Source organism: Heterodontus francisci, chromosome 22 (genome assembly GCF_036365525.1).
Source record: "Heterodontus francisci isolate sHetFra1 chromosome 22, sHetFra1.hap1, whole genome shotgun sequence".
Lineage (NCBI taxonomy): Eukaryota > Metazoa > Chordata > Chondrichthyes > Heterodontiformes > Heterodontidae > Heterodontus > Heterodontus francisci.
In genome coordinates this window covers 48,918,515-48,936,287 of record NC_090392.1, presented here as the reverse complement: position 1 = coordinate 48,936,287, position 17,773 = coordinate 48,918,515, and the positions used below count along the sequence as shown (strand labels likewise).

The 17,773-nt window shown below is 43.2% G+C and overlaps 1 protein-coding gene across 6 annotated transcripts in view; it reads left to right on the top strand.

Annotated features, from left to right (window-relative positions):
• Positions 1 to 17,773, top strand: part of fam118b (family with sequence similarity 118 member B) — a 105,183-nt gene that overhangs the window by 28,643 nt on the left and 58,767 nt on the right. For 4 of the 6 annotated variants that reach the window (XM_068053809.1, XM_068053811.1, XM_068053812.1 and 1 more), the window contains exon 1: positions 3,337 to 3,445. The exons of the other annotated variants lie outside the window; for them this stretch is intronic. The gene's annotated coding sequence lies outside the window, so the exon portion shown is untranslated. Of the gene's footprint in view, positions 1 to 3,336; positions 3,446 to 17,773 lie in introns of those variants that run through there. 6 annotated transcript variants of the gene reach the window in all.

Below are 17,773 nucleotides of genomic sequence, written 5' to 3'. Positions count from 1 at the left end.
CACATGCAGATAGGGACAGAAAAAAGAAAAGATAAAGTGGAACAGTTTAAGGTAATATCTTGTTACTGTTCTCGAGCTCGCTGTAGTTCTTGATTGAAGATATGGTCTGGCATTTCGTTGGGGCCCAGTATTCTTCTTAAACCTTACTCACATAGGAGACTTTTGTGTCTTTGAGTTTACATGTCTTCAATGGTTTCCGAAGCTGGTGAGAGTGAGATGAGGGCAGTCAGGAGAGGAGGTAATTCTTGCTTCAGTTCCAGGAGCACACGGCGATCTGAGTTCAAATTCTGTTTCTCCAGTTTAAAACTCCCCTATTTGGCCAGTAGGTGGTCATGTGACCAACTGGTCTGACCAGGTCTCTTCTGTGTATTGGGGCGGGGACTGGTTCCTTTGTTTCAACACCATCTGGTACTATGCAAATGTCCTTCCAGCCTGGGGCTTGCAATTTTCAGTTTTAACGTTCAGGTAGTGAAATCATGTGTGCCTCAGTCTTGGCAGGTGAGGGTTTTCCTGACTCAGTCTACTTCCGATCATCAGCAAAGTGATGGAAGGAGTTGTCGACAGTGCTATAAAGCGGCCCTCGCTCAGCAATAATCGGCTCACTGATGCTCAGTTTGGGTTCCGCCAGAGCCACTCAGCTCCTGACCTCATTACAGCCTGGGTCCAAACATAGACAAAACAGCTGAACTCCAGATGTGAGGTGAGAGAGACTGCCCTTGACATTAAGACAGCATTTGGCCAAGTATGGCATCAAGGAGCCCAAGAAAAACTGGAATCAATGGGAATCAGGTGGACAACTCACCACTGGTTGGAGTCATATCTAGCACAAAGGAAGATGGTTGTGGTTGTTGGAGGTCAATCACCTCAGTCCCAGGACATCACTGCAGGAGTTCCTCAGGGTTATGTCCTAGGCCCAACCATCTTCAGCTGCTTCATTAATGACCTTCCCTCCATCTAATGTCAGAATTGGGGATGTTTGCTGATGATTGTACTATGTTCAGCATCATTTGGGACTCCTCAGATACTGATGTAGCCCGTGTCCAGATGCAGCAAGAAGTGGACAACGTCCAGGCTTGGGCTGATAATTGGCGCCACACAAGTGCCGGGCAATGACCGTCTCCAACAAGAGAGAATCTAACCATCTTCCCTTGACGTTCAATGGCATTACCATCGCTGAATCCCCCACTATCAACATCCTGGGGGGTTACCATTTACCAGAAACTGAACTGGACCAGCCAAATAAGTACTGTGGCTACAAGAGCAGGTCAGAGGCTTGAATTCTGCGGTCAGTAACTCACCTCAGTCTCCCCAATGCCTGTCCACCATCTACAAGGCACAAGTCAGGAATGTGATGGAATACTCTCCATTTGCCTGGATGGGTGCAGCTCCAACAACACTCAAGAATCTCAACACCATCCAGGACAAAGCAGCCTGCTTGATTGGCACACCATCCACCACCTTCAACATTCACTCCCTTCACCACCCACACACAGTGGCAGCAGTGTGTACCATCTACAAGATGCACTGCAGCAACTCACCAAGGCTCCTTCGACACAACCTTCCAAACCCACGACCTCTACCACCTAGAAGGACAAGGGCAGTAGATACATGGGAACACCACCATCTGCACCTTTCCCTCCAAGTCACAGACCATTCTAACTTGGAACTATATCGCCGTTCCTTCACTGTCATTGGGCCAAAATCCTGGAACTCCCTTCCAAACAGCACTGTGGGTGTCCCTACATCCCAAGGACTGCAGCGGATCAAGAAGTCAGCTCAAGGGCAATTAGGGATGGGCAATAAATGCTGGCCTAGCCAGTGATGCCCACACCAACAAATAATAAAAACAACTCATCGGAGTTTAAAAGAATGGGTGATGATCTTGTTGAAACATATAAGATTCTGAGGGGGCTTGACAGGGTAGATGCTGACAGGATGTTTCCCCTCGTAGGGGAATCTGGAACTAGGTGGCACAGTTTCTGAATTATGGGTCTCCCATTTATGCGCAAATGAGGAGGAATTTCTTCTTTCAGGGGGTCATTAATCTTTGCAATTGTCTTCCCCAGAGAGCAGTGGGTCATTGAATATATTCAATATAAGCTAGTTTTCCTTGTAAAATAATGATGAACTGGTGGATTACAGCTGTGCCTTCTACCTTTTAAATCTTGTTGATGTGCAGATGGAATGTTGAGAAATTCTTCAAATTGTACTTGGCTGGAAGACACAGATGTGATTGAAAGTTCTGTCTCAGCTGTTGTGAGGTAAAAAGATTCAGTTGAAACCAAGACATTTGTGACAAGCTGAGACACTACCTGATTCTGTCCTCTCTGTTCCAAACCTCTTGTTCAGTCCCGATGGACCCTAAAACACCCCCTTCCTAGATTCTCCCCATTTCTAGATCCTCGTGCTCAATAACCCAGTGCTCCCTAGTCAACGAACCAACTCCACTGCCTCCAGGTTCTGTACCCTTTCCCTCCAATGGTCCCAAATCCCAACTTCCCTCTCCCAGTGATCTTAGAATCCAGCCCTGCCCCAATGTTCTTACATTCTTCAGTGCTCCTGTAATACCTATCAACTACTTTCAGACTCTGGAGCCACTCTCAAAATACTATTAGACCCCATCCCAGTACTTCCTGAAGCTGGCCCCACTTTCCAGTGCACCCAGATGCCAACGCTGCTGCTCAGTCCGTGCCCCTCGTAATATGACTTGCCACAACATTTCTGTCCTTATATATCTTCTCATTCGGTGTGCGCAAGATCAGAGAAGATCTGCTTCCATCTATTATGTAGATCTGTAGATCTGCATCCCTCCCCACCAAACACTCTTCTGCTGTCTCTCGCCTCATCTGTATCATGCCACTATTGTGGTGGTCGTGCATTCAGCCACAGAGACCTCCCATTCTAGGATTTCCTCCCTAAATGCCTTCGCTGCTCCATCTCCCTCTCTTCAACGACATTCCTTAGAACTCATATCTTTGTCATAGCTTTTGGTCACATCTAATATTTCCTTCTTTTGTTTGGCATCCTTTTTTGTCTCTTGTGTCTCTTTGTCTTTTGCCTTGAGCCAATTATCTATGTTAAATAGGCGAGATAAATACAAGTTGTTATATGAAGCTTGATTTAGTTGGAACTCTGCATGCATGTCTACACACATACAAAGAATTTCCAGTTTCAGTAGCTGAGTCAATTGAGTTGCCCACCCCACCCCAATACCTGAGTGACAAATGAGGAGCTAATTTCGGTCGATAGTGCAAGAAAAAAAAAAGGTGAGTTTTCTGTTCTTTGTTGACAATGTATTGCGTCTCGTTGCCTGCAGCTCAGTGGCTGGCTGGAGTTTTGAGTTGCGCGTTTGCACTGCTCTGTGTGCTGTGGCTCCGCGCAGCTGCGGGGCGACGCGCGCTCAATCCGGAGGAAAATCTGGAGGCGTCGTGAGCCGGACAGTGAGGTAACCGGGAATACCGGCGAGGGGAAACCGGGAATATTGTGGGGAGGGGAACTCCGGGAATACGGAGGGAAACTCCAGGAGCACCGGGCGGGGGAGGGGAACAACGTGGAGGCGGTGCGGGGGAGGGGAAACACCGGGAATACTGGGGATACTGGGGGAGGGGAACACTGGGAATATAGTGGGAGGGGAACACTGGGAGTAAGAGATGAGGGGGACCAGCAATATTAGGGGAGTGGAGCACTGGGAATACTGGGGGGGGGGGGGGGGAGCAATATCAGGGAGGGGAATACTGGGGGAGGGGAACTGGGAATAGTAGCAATACCGGGGGAGGGGGACCTGGAATACCGGTGAATAGGACTGGGGTGGTGATGGTATGGAGGGACCTCGGGTTTTCATGCAGTGTGGGAGGGGAGGTGGTCGGGAGATTGGGAGCAGGAAGAATGAGGGATGGTGAAGTGGTGTAATCAGGAGAGAGAGGGTATAGTGTCGGGTTAGAAAGGTGGGGGTCAGGGGAGTGAGAAGAGAAGGTTTTAGGAGAGTGGTGATGGGGTGATCAGGGGGTGGGATGAGTGAAGTGTGGGTGTCAGAAAAATGCCTGTGGAGTGGGGTGGTCATGAGAGTGGTGTGGGGATAATGGGGCTGACAGGAGAATGAAATAGGTGTGGGGAGAGTTGGGGGAGGCCCTCTGATAGACCTAGGGAAGTTGTTTCCACTTGTGCGGAAAAACTAGGGACAATCCAGTAGGAAATTCAGGAGAAACTTCTTTATCCAGAGAGTGGTGGGATTGTGGAGTTCATTAAAACAAATCGAGATGAATGGCACAGATGCATTTAAGAGGGAAGCTGTAAAAATTCTGTGAAGTGTCAGCCTGGATTATCTAGCGTGGGATTTAAACTCACAACCTGTGGCTCAGATGTGAATGTGGACACACATGGTAAAATGTTGACTGAATGGGAGATACTGTAGTCGGAAAAAGGGATTTAGAAACACAGAAAATAGGAGCAGGAGTAGGCCGTTCGAGCCTGCTCCGCCATTCGTTATGATCATGGCTGATCATCCAGCTCAGTAGCCTGTTCCCCCCCCATATCCTTTAGAACATAGAACATTACAGCGCAGTACAGGCCCTTCGGCCCTCGATGTTGCGCCGACCTGTGAAACCATCTGACCTACACTATTCCATTTTCATCCATATGTCTATCCAATGACCACTTAAATGCCCTTAAAGTTGGTGAGTCTACTACTGTTGCAGGCAGGGCGTTCCACGCCCCTACTACTCTCTGAGTAAAGAAAGTACCTGTGACATCTGTCCTATATCTATCACCCCTCAACTTGAAGCTATGTCCCCTCATGTTTGCCATCACCATCCGAGGAAAAAGACTCTCACTATCCACCCTATCTAACCCTCTGATTATCTTGTATGTCTCTATTAAGTCACCTCTCCTCCTCCTTCTCTCCAACGAAAACAACCTCAAGTCCCTCAGCCTTTCCTCGTAAGACCTTCCCTCCATACCAGGCAACATCCTAGTAAATCTCCTCTGCACCCTTTCCAAAGCTTCCACATCCTTCCTATAATGCGGTGACCAGAACTGCACGCAATACTCCAGGTGTGGCCGCACCAGAGTTTTGTACAGCTGCAGCATGACCTCGTGGCTCCGAAACTCGATCCCCCTACTAATAAAAGCTAACACACCATATGCCTTCTTAACAGCCCTATTAACCTGGGTGGCAACTTTCAGGGATTTATGTACCTGGACACCAAGATCTACTGCTCATCTACACTACCAAGAATCTTCCCATTAGCCCAGTACTCTGCATTCCCGTTACTCCTTCCAAAGTGAATCACCTCACACTTTTCCGCATTAAACTCCATTTGCCATCTCTCAGCCCAGCTCTGCAGCCTATCTATGTCCCTCTGTAACCTACAACATCCTTCGGCACTATCCACAACTCCACCGACCTTCGTGTCATCTGCAAATTTACTAACCCACCCTTCTACACCCTCATCCAGGTCATTTATAAAAATGACAAACAGCAGTGGCCCCAAAACAGATCCTTGCGGTACACCACTAGTAACTAAACTCCAGGATGAACATTTGCCATCAACCACCATCCTCTGTCTTCTTTCAGCTAGCCAATTTCTGATCCAAAGCACTAAATCACCTTCAATCCCATACTTCCGTATTTTCTGCAATAGCCTACCGTGGGGAACCTTATCAAACGCCTTACTGAAATCTATATACACCACATCCACGGCTTTACCCTCATCCACCTTGATCCCTTTAAACCCAAGAGCTATATTTAACTCCTTCTTGAAAACGTACAATGTTTTGGCCTCAACTGCTTTCTGTGGTAGCAAATTCCACAGGTTCACCACTCTCTGGGTGAAGAAATTTCTCCTCATCTCAGTCCTGAATGGTTTACCCCATGGATTTGTACTGTCATGAGAGGAACAAAAGCCTGGATTTTGTTATACACTAAAGCATAATGATAGTTTTGTTAACTGCAAAATTAAGTAATTGCTTGAACTGTTTAATAGTGGCATATTGTCGTGTGATTTTGTGAATTGCATTTAAGTCCTTTGAAAACCGGTAGAGTGATTTCTCTTGGTTCTCTTTAAAGTGCTAAAGTTAATGAAGAGGACATTGTATACTTTATCTTGTCAAGTTACAGTACTAACCGAATTGGAACACAGGGAGTGTACAAGTGTGAACAGGCTAGTTTCCCAGTGTGCTTGGTCGTGGGTTACATTTGTAGAGATGGTCCTTGATGTGTTATTGTCTGGTGTGTGGGAAATCTGGTAATCAGCTGTTGTGTCTAAATGGAAAATAGTTCCAAGAAAATTGTGATCTTTGGTGCATTGTGATAATCATTACATAACTGCCTGGCTTATTATGAATTTGAATTTTATCTCCATCTGTGGGAAAAGCCTGAGAACTAGTTTCTTCTTTGGAACAGCAAATTTAAGGCCCTGCAGTACTTTTGATTTATTTTGATCTTGTCCAGAAAATCTCTTCCACTACAAATGTCCAGCTGAAAGCCAGCCATTGCTGCTTTCCCTTTCTGCTAGTTGTACTCCATAATATGAAAGACTTGGATGTTCTGGCAAAATTTGGCAATGAGAGCTGGGTTCTTCTACTTGATACAACGACCCAGAGTGAAAATGTATAGGTCTGGATCTGCGAGGTCATCTGTGCCAGAATGTCGGGTCATTTACCCTGCGGAGTGCATCCAGTGGAGAGGAAATTGCCCATCAACTGTCAGCTAGTTGTCTAGAGTAAAAGTACATAAAGAGTGACTGCTTGCTCATTGAGAACACGTTGTAACTATGGTAACTTATTCATTCTGGCTATCATTGGTGTTCTCTCAGATAATCTCAGCAAGTTCTAGGTAGTATATCGCTAAGAGTTTTCGTTTAATAGTACCGTTATGGTGCTTTAATTGAGATTGAGGGTTGGATTTTACTGTATTATTATTTTAAAACAATGCTTTCAACTGATTGGTCCTTTTATAGTAGTGTACTATAAATAAACACAGTTTTACAAATATCAACATTAAATGTTGGTTGCTAAGCATTCAGTCTGATCAAAGATATGAACCGGAAATGTCATAGTATTTGCTTTTTACATGTGTTGACTGGCTTGCTACATAGTTACAGCATTTTCTGTTTTTATTCTAATGTTGAAGGACCTTGCGCCTTTCAAGTCCTAAGGAGATCCTAAAGTGCTTCACAGCCAGTGAATTACACTGGCTGCATTTCAAAAGTAATTTAGGCAAGCATGACAGCTACTTTGCCTACAGTTAGATCTGATGAACAGAAATGAGACAGAGGTCTGTTCTTGGAACAACTGGAGAATTCCCTTTATGAATACCACCAATGAGCTCTATCACTTCTGTCTCAGCAAGCAAGACCTTCATAAGTGAAACGTTCCATCGGTGCGGCAAGGAAGTATCCACTTAGATAATGTGTTCAAGTCTCGATTGGGCCTTGAACCCACGGCTTTCTGACTTCCCCACAGTAAACTTCTTTAGCCACTGTTTTGCCCGCTCACTTAATCTTCAATTTTTCCTTGACAACTTTCTGTGCCCATCTACACTATTTACTTTGCCACCCAACTTTTGTGTTGTCTTGGTTATGTAGCTTTCCATTCCTTAGTCTGTCATCTACAAATTATGCTGAAAAACTGAGGCCCCAATCCAGATCCTTGGTGGTGGTGGTGGTGGTGGTGGGGGGGGGAACCACTAGTCACATCCTTTATTCTCTGTCTCCTACCTCCTAACCAATTTCTACCCATGTTAATCGGTTGCCTCCAATTCTGTGTGAACATACAGAGTCACAGAATTGTTGGCCATTCGGCTCCTCATGCCTGTTTCGCCATTCAACAAGACCATGGCTGATCTGATTGTAACCTCAACTCCACATTCCCGTCTACCCCCGATAACCTTTCACCCCCTTGCTTTTCAAGATTCTATCTACCTCCGTCTTAAAAATATTCAAAGACTCTACTTCTACCGCCTTTGGAGGAAGAGAGTTCCAAACCTCATGCCCTTTGAGAGAAAATATTTCTCCTCATCTCTTGTCTTAAATGGGCGACCCCTTATTTTAAACAGTGATCCCTAGTTCTAGATTCTCCCACAAGGGGAAACATCCTTTCCACGTCCACCCTGTCAAGACCTCCTCAGGATCTTACATGTTTCAATCAAACCACCTCCTACTCTTCTAAACTCCAGCGGATAGAAGCCTAGCCTGTCTAACCTTTCCTCATAAGACAACCCGCCCGTTCCAGGTATTAGTCTAGTAAACTTTCTCTGAAATGTTTCCAACGCATTTACATTCTTCCCCAAATAAGGAGACTGTTAGGCAGGCACCCCACCTGCCAAGACTGAGGCACACATTTCGCCACATGAACGTTAAAAATTGTGGCTGGGAAGAAAAGAGGGCCTATCACAAGGAATTGCCGCCCCTGACTGGAAAGACATTTGCATGCTAGCAGACAGTGTTGGAACAAGGGACCCAGCCCTTGCGTCCCAATACACAGAAGAATTGGTCAGACCAGTTTAGTCACATGACTGGCTGGCTGTTGGTTTTTTGAATTTGAACTGGCCACAGAATTTTGAACTCAGAAAGTTGTTTGCTCCTGGACTGAGAATGCCTTTCTCCTGTCGGCTCCCATCTCATTCTCACCAGCTTCGGATACCATTGAAGACACGTAAACTCAAAGAGAGAAAAGTCTCCTATGTGAACAAGGTTTAAGAATAATACTGGGCCCCAACGAAAAGTAAGAGCTGGCTACAAAGACTCTATGGCGAGTTGGAAACACAGAAACAGTAACAAGAAACACCCTTCAGAGACTGCCTGAAACCTCTCTCTTTTTCTTCTCTCTTCTGTCCCTATTTGCATGCGTGCATCGTGTGTGCATGCTAGTGTGGACGTGTCGTATATCCGTAGGCGTTAACCGAAGTAGAGTTTAAGTTTTAATAAATTTCTCTTTTCTTCTTTAAACCTAAGAAAACCTGGTGTGCTCATTTCTTTGCCTTATAATTGGAAAGTGGTAAACAAGGATTCACCCGGGGGGAGCTCAAAACACAGTGTGTTTAAAAATCATACCCTGTTACGATAAGATCAGGTGAAGACCGTAAAAGGGACCCCCTAGACACCTTTCTCACCAGGTCGTAACAAGACCAATACTGTACATGGTATTCCAGATGTGGTCTCATCAATGCCCTGTATGATTGAAGCATAACCGCCCTACTTTTGTATTCTATGAGCTTTCCTGATTATGTGCTGTACCTGCGTACTAACTTTTTGCAATTCATGCACTAGGACACCCAGATCGCTCTGCATCTCGCAGCTTTGCAATCTCTCACCATTTAGATAATATGCTTTTTTATTCTTCCTGCAAAAATGGACAATTTCACATTTTTCCACATTATACTCCATTTGCCAGATTTTTGCCCACTCATTTAACCTATCTCCCTTTGTAGCCTCCTTATGTCCTCTCCACAACTTATTTTCCTACCTATCTTTGTGTCATCAGCAAATTTAGCAACCATACCTTCGGTTCCTTCATACAAGTCATTTATGTAATTTGTAAAAAGTTGAGGCCCCAGCACTGATTCCTGTGGCACACCACTCGTTAGATCTTGCCAGTCATAAAATGACCCATTTATGCCTACTCTGTTTCTTATTAGCTAGCCAATCTTCTATCCATGCCAATATGTTATGCCCTACACCAAGAGCTTTTATTTTCTGCAATAACCTTTGATGTGGCACCTTATCAAATGCCTTCTGGAAATCTAAGTACAATACATCCACCGGTTCCCCTTTATCCACAGCACATGTTACTTCTTCAGAGAACTCCAATAAATTGGTTAAACATGATTTCCCTTTCATGAAACCATGTTGACTCTGCCTGATTACCTTGAATTTTTCTAAGTGCTGTGCGATAATGTCTTTAATAATAGCTTCTAACATTTTCCCTATGACAGATGTTAAGCTAACTGGCCTGTAGTCTCCTGCTTTTGGTTTCCCTCCCTTTATAAATAAAGGAGTTACATTGGCTATTTTCCAATCTAATGGAACCTTCCCTGAATCTAGGGAATTTTGGAAAATTAAAACCAACGCATCAACAATCTTACTAGCCACTTTTTTTAAGACCCTAGGATGAAGTCCATCAGGACCCAGGGACTTGTCAGCCCGCAGCTCCGACAATTTGCTCAGTACCACTTCCCTGGTGATTGTAATTTTCTTGAGTTCCTCCCTCCCTTCCATTTCCTGACTTACAGCTATTTCTGGGATGTTATTTGTATCCTCTATATTGAAGACTGATGCAAAATACTTGTTCAGTTCATCTGCCAGCTCCTTATTTTCCATTATTAGTTCTCCAGACTCACTTTCTATAGAACCAATACTCACTTTAACTCTTTTTAAAATATCTATAGAAACTCTGACTATCTTTTATATTTCTAGCTCGCTTTCTCTCGCACTCTAATTTTTCCCTCCTTGTTAATCTTTTAGTCATTCTTTGTTGTTTTTTTATAGTCTGCTCAATCTTCTGAGCTGGCACCCCTCTTTGTGTAATTATATGCTTTTTCTTTAATTTTGGTACTATCTTTAACTTTTTTTGGTTAACCACGGATGGTGGGTCCTCCCTTGGAAATTTTCTTTCACGTTGGAATTTATCTTCTGTGGTTTCTGAAATATCCCCTTCAATGTCTGCCACTGCATCTCTATTGACCTATCCCTTAATCTACTTTGCCAGTTCACTTTAGCTAGCTCTGCTTTCATGCCCTCATAATTGCCCTTATTTAAGTTTAGAATACTGGTCTTAGACACACTCTTCTCTCCTTCAAACTGAATGTAAAATTCAATCATATTATGATCGGTGCTGTCTAGGGGCACCTTCAATATGAGGTCATTAATCCTATCTTGTTACATAATAACAGGCCTAGTGTAGCGTGCTCTCTGTTTGGAGTGCTATTCTAAGAAATTATCCTGAAAATATTCTGTGAACTCCTCCTCTAGGCTACCTTTACCCATCTGATTTTTCTAGTTTATATGTAGATTAAAACCCCCATGATTATCGCTGTACCTTTCTGACAAGCTGCCGTTATTTCTTCCTTTATACCCCATCGTACCATATGGTTCCTGTTAGGGGACCTGTACATCACTCTCAAAAGTGACTTCTTGCCTTTATCATTCTCATCTCTACCTAAACCACTTCTACATCCTGGTTTCCTGAACTTGGGTCATCCCTCTCTAATATGCTATTACCATAATTAATTAACAGAGCCACCCTTCCAACTTCTTCTAGCTTCCTGTCCTTCCTAAATATCATGTACCCTTCAATATTCAGGTCCCAATCTGTGTCATCCGGTAGCCATGTCTCTGTAATGGCAATCAGATCGTGCTTATTTATTTCTAGTTGCGCTATCAGTTCATCTGTTTTGTTTCGATTTCTACGTGCATTCAGATACAGAGCCTTAGTTTTGTCCTTTTACTATTTTTGTAACCTCTAGCCTTATCTGCTGATTTACTCTTAGATTTGTACTCTCCCTTCCTGTCACGGTCTGTTTATCATTTCCCATATTAATACCTTTCTCTCTTGCCTTGTCTCTACTCTTTGATTTACCACATCTTCCCAAATTTGATTCCTTGCCCCCACTATTTAGTTTAAATCCTCTCTACATTCCTAGTTATGCAGCTCACTAGAGCACTGGTCCCAGCATGGTTCAGGTGAAGACCATCCCAGTGGTACAGCCCCCACTTTCACCAGTACTGGTGCTAGTGCCCCATGAACCAGAACCCACTTGTATCACACCACTCTTTGAACCACACATTAATTTCTCTAATCTTATTTGCCCTATACCAATTTGCACCAATATGCTGATATTTTGTTGTCTTTTTGTGGAACCTTAGCGAATGCCTTCTGGAAGTCCATAGAAATAAGATCCATAGACAGTCCCTTTGGCATATCCCAAAGCACTTTGCAGCCATTTCTGAAGTGTAGTCTCTGCTGTAATATAGGAAACGCTGGACGCAGTAATTCTTACAACCAGGATTGTGATAATGACCAGATAATCTGTTTTTTACTGATGTTGGTTGAGGGATAAATATTGCTCAGAACACCAGGGAGAACTTCCCTGCTGTTCTCCGAAATAGTGCCATGGGATCTTTTAAAGACAGGGCTTTGGATTAATGTCTCATCTGAAATATGGCACCGACTCTACTATAATGGAGTGTCAGCCTAGCTACCACTGAGCCACAGTTGACATATGCTTTTAGTTCCAGTTTTGGGCTGTGAAGTGTTTTTGCATCTGGTGTATATCTATTTAATCTTGTTAGTTGTCATGTTTAGTTTTGCTTTGTTTTGTTTTGCTCATTTAATGTGACTACATTTGTCAGCAAAAGAAACTGGATAAGAAATAGAAGGACTTTCTAAAGAATTATAGAATTATTTATAGGCACTGAAATGATACATTATTGGAAAACACAACTATAACTAGAATTCAGCAATTGTCTCATACTGATTTTGTGTCAGTACTTTTTTACTCTCATGGGGTGAGAGTGGTTGCCCTACATATCAAGGCAGCATTTGTTCGAGTGTACCATCGAGGTGCTCTAGCCAAACTGAAGTCAATGGGAGTCAAGCGGGAAAGCTTTCCACTGGTTGGAGTCATATCTAGCACAAAGGAAGATGGTTAATGTTTGTTGGAGGCTAATCATCTCAGCCCCAGGACATTGCTGCAGGAGTTCATCTGGGAGTGTCTTAGGCCCAACCACCTTCAGCTGCTTCATCAGTGACTTTTACTCCATCATAAGGTCAGGAGTGGGGATGTTCACTGATTATTGTACAATGTTCAATAACATTTACAACTCCTCAGATACTGAAGAATTCTCTGTCTATATGCAGCAAGACCTGGACAACATTCAGTCTTGGGCTGATATGTGGCAAGTAACATTCGTGCCACACAAGTGCCAGGCAGTGACGATCTCCAATACGAGAGAATCTAACTATCTCCCGTCTACATTCAACAGCATTACCATCACTGAATCCCCCACTATCAACATCCTGAGGATTACCATTGATCAGAAACTGAACTGGTCCAGCCATATAGGTACTGTGGCTAGAAGGGCACGTCAGAGGCTAAGAATTCTGCAGTGAGTACTCCACCTCCTGACTTCCCAAAGCCTGTCCACCTTTTTTTTTTTAATTCATTCATGGGATGTGGGCATCACTGGCTATGCCAGCATTTATTGCCCATCCCTAATTGCCCTTGAGAAAGTGATGGTGAGCCGCCTTCTTGAACCACTGCAGTCTGTGGTGTAGGTACACCAACAGTACTGTTAGGAAGGGAATTCCAGGTACTTGACCCAGCAACAGTGAAGGAACAGTGATATAGTCCCAAGTCAGGATGGTGTGTAACTTGGACGGGAACTTGCAGGTGGTGACGTTCCCATGCATCTGCTGCTCTTGTCCTTCGAGGTGGTAGAGGTCGTGGGTTTGGAAGGTGCTGTCTAAGGAGCCTTGGTGCTTTGCTGCAGTGCATCTTGTAGATGGTACTCACTGCTGCCACTGTGCGTTGGTGGTGGAGGGAATGAATGTTTGTGGATGGTGTGCCAATCAAGCGGGCTGCTTTGTCCTGGCTGGTGTTGAGCTTCTTGAATGTTGTTGGAGCTGCACCTATCCAGGCAAGTGGAGAGTATTCCATCACACTGCTGACTTGTGCCTTGTAGATGGTGGACAGGCATTGGGGAGTCAGGAGGTGAGTTACTTGCCGAAGGATTCCTAGCCTCTGACCCGCTCTTGTAGCCAAGTTATTTATATGGCTACTCCAGTTCAGTTTCTGGTCAATGGTAGCCCCTAGCATATTGCTAGTGGGGGATTCAGCGATGGTAATGCCATTGAATGTCAAGGGGAGATGGTTAGATTCTCTCTTGTTGGAGACAGTCATTGCCTGGCACTTGTGTGGCGCAAATGTTACATCTAGAAGTCATAAGTCAGGAGTGCGATGAATTACTTTCTACTTGCCTGCATGAGTGCTGCTCCATCAACACTCGGGAAGCTCGACACCATCTAGGACAAAGCAGCCTGCTTGATCGGGACTCCATCCACCACCTTCAACATTCACTCCCTCTACCACCGACGCACAGTGGCAGCAGTGTGTACCATTTACGAGATGCACTGCAGCAGCTCATTACGCATATTTGACGGCGCCTTCCAAACTTGTGATCTCTCCTACCAAGAAGGACAAGGACAGCTGATGCATGGGAACACCACCACCTGCAAGTTTCCCTCCAAGCCACTCACAGGCACAGGTCACCTACCAGCCTGTTGGCTGCAATTAGCATGTAGCCATGGAGGGAAGGGGAAAGAGGAGCTAATAACATGGAGGTGGGAAAGATAGGAGAAAAATGAGCAACACCCAAGTACCAGTGATACAAAAATAAAGGAATTTTCTTACAGTGCAGGAGCAAAGTAAGCAACTCTGGTATTTTCCCAAGTCAATTTTACTGAGATAGTGATTATGTCACATGTTAATCAAATTACACTTCGTTTAGGCTGAATAGACAAACCTTTTGCTTGCCTTTGTTACAGGGGAAAAATTAAACATCCAATAAAACCACAGCTGGAAAATTTTATTCACTAATTATCACCAAAAGCTAAGGCAATTTCCAGCTTTAACAGGGCTATAAAGCAAGGCAGACTCTCCAACTTGCAAGTAACATTTGTGCTTACCCTCCATAAATATGGATAGTTCAAGTTAACCAACCAGGACAATGGAAACTTTTACTCATGCAACAATGAATACCCTATTGCAAATTTTTTTTTTTAGAACTATGCTGTTTTAAAGAGGAAAGGGTAGAAATTAAAGGGTGAAATTTAATAAGATTTTACACAGCTTTTGTTTTTCGCTTGGGAAGAAGAGGAAGAATACCACCAAATAAGAACTTTTATTTATATGGCACCTCGTACAACCAAAAGACATCCTAAAGCATTTTACAGCCAGTGGAGTATTTTTTGAAGTATACTTGCAGCAATCACAGGTTCAATAGATGTTGCAGAATGTTCTTTTCTGAACATTTGGAAGCAACAGAGGGATCTTTACCCAATATTTAATCAATGCCATACTTGACGTGGAGTGTTTGATGGGGCACTGTAGAGAGTACTTTGCTCTGTTTAACTCACAGCATCTGGCAGTACTTGTTATTGGGTGACAAACTTGTCCCATTTCCCAGCAAAAAACCCCTTGCTGTGTATAGTTTGCTATGGAAGAAATGCTAAAGTATTGCTGGCATTTGAGCCCTGTATCATTGTGAAACTGGAAATTTTTTTTGGTAGCATTTCACCAGCAAATTAGACCAGAGTTGAACACCCCTTTAGTGGTTACATATTAAGAGAATTCTGGATTGGTGTCAAATACAAATATATTTGCAGGAGCACAAAAGACCATTTAGAACAGGTTGCAGGCAGCATTCTACAGGAGTAAAAGGAGAACCCTTTGAAGTTGGGTCTGAAACCTGCAATGTGCATGGTACAAAATAAAACCCAAAATAAAAAGTTTATGCTTGATTCAAATGTGGATGCCATCAATTTCTGAGAGTGAATGCAACTCTGTGCAAAACAATCTTCTTTTATGCAGTGCTGGTCTGGAGTAAGACAAAGTCCAAGATAATAAATTGGAAAAAGTTGATTTGAAGGGGATGAGAATGGAATTGGGGAGAATTAAATTGGGAAAATTTGCTGACAAAGAAATAGACCACTAGTGGGAAATATTTAAAACTGTGATCGAGTGTCCCAGACAAATATGTATTACTAAAAAGAACCTAGCCAGTAATAACACCATGGTTAAATAAGGGTAAAATTGAAAGTAAAGTAAAAGGTACACACTATGTACATAGACAAAAGAGAGGATGACAATAGGGAATACAAAAAAGTTAGGAATGAAGTTAAAAAAACAATTAGGAAGACAAAGAGAAACTATGAAATTAAATTATCAAGGAACCTAAGAAACAGTAAAGTATTCTATAAACACAAATAATGTAAGCAAAATTCGGAAAGCTATAGCGTCCCTAAGGGATGCTCATAACAAACTCACAGGTAATGATAGAAAAATGGCAGAAATATTAAATTACTTTGCCTTTGTATTTACCAGGGAAACCAACATGTTTGACAAGACATTAGGTAAAAACAGGATATTGTTGCGATCGACCGCTCCTGTCAAAGCCCCCAATCAAAATATACGATTCTGATTGTGGTGGGACCAATGCACTGTTAATTCAATCCCGTCGTTCCACAGATCGGCTAATATATCATTTAAAAACTTTACAAATTAAAGAAAGACCCACCAAATTGTACCATCTATTAACACCTGAATGAGGCTAACCATACCAGGTGTCTTTAAATCAACAAATTAACTCTTTAATTAAAAGAAATAAATTCTTAAACACTATGAACATTTAAAAATAGAAAAACTAGAGTCCTTGCAAATTTACAGTCCAATGTTGTTCGAAGTCCAGTGAATTTCAACAATTAACAACTTGCAAATACTTTCAACAGAATCAATCTGACTTTAGAGTTTTTGAGGGATTAAAAAATTGTCACAGTCTAACTTCCCTTTCTTCAATTTAAGTTACCGGAGAGCTGTGTCTTTTGGCTTGACTTTTTAGAATTTCGAGAGATAATAATTAAACAGACAAAAATCCTATTTCCTTCACTTTAAATGGTAGAGAGCTCTTTTTCAGGTGTGCTCATCACAGCTGTGTTCTCTGTGTCTTCTGTCTGTGTGTTCAAACCGTCTTACTAACTGCCAGTTCAGACTGAATTGTAACAAATGTATCGCATCAGGCTCACTCCCAGTGGCTATATCTATGGTAACGAGAATGCACCCTTTGAATCGCAGTCTCCAAATGGCTGTTTCTAAGGCAACGAAAATGCACCTTCCCATAACTCCTAAGGCTTGCTGGCTGTTAAAGCAATACTGATCCCTTGCAAGCCTTAAAGGCAAACCGCATATTCTGAGAAAAAAAACTACATGACCATGACAATATAAAGACATTTTAAGATAAAATTTGGGGGAGATAATTGATAAATCAAACTTAAGGGAAGTTATGTTAAATTTGTATAGAACCTTAGACCATACTGGAGTACTGTAAATAGTTCCAATCTCTATGTTATAGGAAGGATATAGAGGCACTTAAGGTGCCAAATTTATCTACCAGAATGATCCCAGAACTGAGAGGTTGCACCTGTCAGAAGGATTGAACAGGCTGGGGCTCTTTACTCTAGAAAAAAAGAGAAAGCTGATAGAAGTGTTTAAGATTATGAAGGTTTAATAGGGTAACCATAGAGAACTTGTTTCTTTTTGCAGGTGAGACCAGAAATAGTGGCCATAAATATAAGATCATCTTCTTGTTTGGCCTCCTTATCTCGAGAGACAATGGGTAGGCGCCTGGAGGTGGTCAGTGGTGTGTGGAGCAGCGCCTGGAGTGGCTATAAAGGCCAATTCTAGAGTGACAGGCTCTTCCACAGGTGCTGCAGAAAAATTTGTTTGTCGGGACTGTTACACAGTTGGCTCTCCCCTTGTGCTTTTGTCTTTTTTCCTGCCAACTGCTAAGTCTCTTCGACTCGCCACACTTTAGCCCTGCCTTTATGGCTGCCCGCCAGCTCTGGCGAACGCTGGCAACTGACTCCCACGACTTGTGATCAATGTCACAGGATTTCATGTCGCGTTTGCAGACGTCTTTAAAGCGGAGACATGGACGGCCGGTGGGTCTGATACCAGTGGCGAGCTCGCTGTACAATGTGTCTTTGGGGATCCTGCCATCTT